Source organism: Mauremys mutica, unplaced genomic scaffold (assembly GCF_020497125.1).
Source record: "Mauremys mutica isolate MM-2020 ecotype Southern unplaced genomic scaffold, ASM2049712v1 Super-Scaffold_100036, whole genome shotgun sequence".
Lineage (NCBI taxonomy): Eukaryota > Metazoa > Chordata > Testudines > Geoemydidae > Mauremys > Mauremys mutica.
This window is the reverse complement of record NW_025423256.1, coordinates 15327-18389: the sequence shown is the minus strand read 5'-3', so window position 1 is coordinate 18389 and position 3063 is coordinate 15327. Positions and strand designations below refer to the sequence as shown.

The following is a 3063-nucleotide window of genomic DNA, read 5'->3' as shown; positions in this document are numbered from 1 at the left end:
CCCTCCCTTGCTGGGCTAATGTCCTGCCCCTGGCCAGGCACTTTGCAGGTTTGAGCTACTCCCTGTGGATCACCCCACTCAAGGAGCGTTCGTTCTAGGCAGCAAGCCGGCTAGACAGGGAAACATCAGACGCTGCTCCCAATGCTACACTCAGTTTTTCAGAAATTATGGCCAGAAGAGACCATTAGAGCATCTAATCATATAATCATAGAATATCAGGGTTGGAAGGGACTTCAGGAGGTCATCTACTCCAATCTACTGCTCAAAGCAGGACCAATCCCCAACTAAATCATACCAGCCACGGCTTTGTCAAGCCTGAGCTTAAAAACCTCTAAGGAAGGAGATTCCACCACCTCCCTAGGTAACCCATTCCAGTGCTTCACCACTCTCTGAATGAAAAAGTTTTTCCTAATATCCAACCTAAACCTCCCCGACTGCAACTTGAGACCATTACTCCTTGTTCTGTCCTCTGCTACCACTGAGAACAGTCTAGATTCATCCTCTTTGGAACCTCCTGTCAGGTAGTTGAAAGCAGGTATCAAACCCCCCCTCAGTCTTCTCTTCTGCAGACTAAACAAGCCCAGTTTCCTCAGCCTTTCCTCATAAGTCATGTGCTTCAACCCCCTAATCATTTGTTGTTGCCCTCTGCTGGACTCTTTCCAATTTTTCCACATCCTTCTTGTAGTGTGGGGCCCAAAACTGGACTCAGTACTCCAAATGAGGCTTTACCAATGTCTAATAGAGGGGAATGATCACATCCCTCAATCTGCCGGCAATGCCCCTAATTATACAGCCCAAAATGCCGTTAGTCTTCTTGGCAACAAGGGCACACTGTTGACTCATAGCCAGCTTCTCGTCTACTGTAACCTCTTGGTCCTTTTCTGCAGAACTGCTTCCTAGCCATTCGGTCCCTAGTCTGTAGCAGTGAATGGGATTCTTCCGTCCTAAGTGCAGGACTCTGCATTTGTCCTTGTTGAACCTCATCAGGTTTCTTTTGGCCCAATCCTCTAATTTGTCTAGGTCCCTCTGTATCCTAGTCCTACCCTCCAGCGTATCTATCACTCCTCCCAGTTTAGTGTCATCTGCAAACTTGCTGAGGGTGCAGTCCACACCATCCTCCAGATCGTTAATGAAGATATTGAACAAAACCGGCCCCAGGACCGACCCTTGGGGCACTCCACTTGAAATTGGCTGCCAACTAGACATGGAGCCGTTGATCACTACCCATTGAGCCCGACGATCTAGCCAGGTTTCTATCCACCTTATAGTCCATTCATCCAGCCCATACTTCTTTAACTTGCTGGCAAGAATACTGTGGGAGACTGTATCAAAAGCTTTACTAAAATCAAGGGATAACACATCCACTGCTTTCCCCTCATCCACAGAGCCAGTTATCTCCTCATAGAAGGCAATTAGGTTAGTCAGGCATGACTTGTCCTTGGTGAATCCATGCTGACTCTTCCTGATCATGTTCCTCTCCTCTAAGTGCTTCAGAATTGATTCCTTGAGGACCTGCTTCATGATTTTTCCAGGGACTGAGGTGAGGCTGACTGACCTGTAGTTCCCCGGATCCTCCTTCTTCCCTTTTTTAAAGATGGGCACTACAGTAGCCTTTTTCCAGTCATCCAGGACCTCCCTCGATCGCCATGAGTTTTCAAAGATAATGGCCAATGGCTCTGCAATCACATCTGCCAACTCCTTTAGCACCCTCGGATGCAGCGCATCCGGCCCCATGGACTTGTGCTCGTCCAGTTTTTCTAAACAGTCCTGAACCACTTCTTTCTCCACAGAGGGCTGGTCACCTTCTCCCCATGCTGTGCTGCCCAGTGCAGCAGTCTGGGAGCTGACCTTGTTTTTGAAGACAGAGGCAAAAAAAAAGCATTGAGTACATTAGCTTTTTCCACATCCTCTGTCCACTAAGTTACCTCCCTCATTCAGTAAGGGGCCCACACTTTCCTTGACTTTCTTCATGTTGCTAACATACCTGAAGAAACCCTTCTTGTTACTCTTAACATCTCTTGCTAGATGCAACTCCAAGTGTGATTTGGCCTTCCTGATTTCACTCCTGCATGCCTGAGCAATATTTTTATACTCCTCCCTGGTCATTTGTCCAATCTTCCACTTCTTGAAATCTTCTTTTTTGTGTTTAAGATCAGCAAGCATTTCACTGTTAAGCCAAGCTGGTCGCCTGCCATATTTACTATTCTTTCTACACATTGGGATGTTTTTTCCCTGCAACCTCAATAAGGATTCTTTAATCCTTTAGAGGATTGGAACTGATTTCAGTGGAGGCACATGTTTGCTAGGTTTTTATGCATTTGCACAGAAAAACATTGAGTGTTTCTATTCATTTCAGGGATCCCTATTCAGTGGAACTCCTGAACATAATGGAAATGCCATTATTTTTGTTGAAGGAAGAGGTTTGTAAGGGGGCACTTGGATTTGAACCAAGGACCACTTGAACTGTAGTCAAACACTCTACCGCTGAGCTATACCCCCATGACTGCTGCATAGGTAAGTCAGAGATCTTAAAGATATTGAAGGACAGGCCCTGCCTCAGCGATCTCCTGTTCTGTTCCCAGACCACAGTGCTTTTAAAAATGGGGTTTGATTAAACTTATAGATCCATGTAAACACCACAGCTTGCACACCCACCCACATAGCTTCCCCCAGCGACATAGCTACCACCTCTCAGGGAGATGGATTAACTACACGGACGGGACAGCTCTCTCCCCTCCGCTTAGAGCATCTTCATTATTTATGAATAGGTGGGAAATAACCTCCTGAATGGACAGTAACCAATTTATCAAATATTGCTGGGTCTGCATTCAATATGGGTACCTGGTCGTATTGGCTGGGTCAGTAGGAGCATTGCCGGCAGATCGGGGGAAGTGATTATTCCCTTCTATTCGGCACTGGGGAGGCCACATCTGGAGCATTGCGTCCAGCTTTTCCCCCCCCCACTACAGAAACAAGTTGGAGAGAGTCTAGGGGAGGGCAACAAAAATGATTAGGGGGCAGGGGACTTACGAGGAGAGGCTGAGGGCAGGGCTGCCCGGGGGG

The 3063-nt window shown here is 47.2% G+C and overlaps 1 non-coding gene across 1 annotated transcript; it reads right to left on the bottom strand.

The window, feature by feature from the left end:
* Window positions 1-2427: 2427 nt before the first annotated feature.
* On the bottom strand, window positions 2428-2499 carry TRNAC-ACA. Its single transcript has one exon. It is a non-coding gene; the product is annotated as a tRNA-Cys (tRNA).
* Between the last annotated feature and the right edge of the window lie 564 nt (window positions 2500-3063).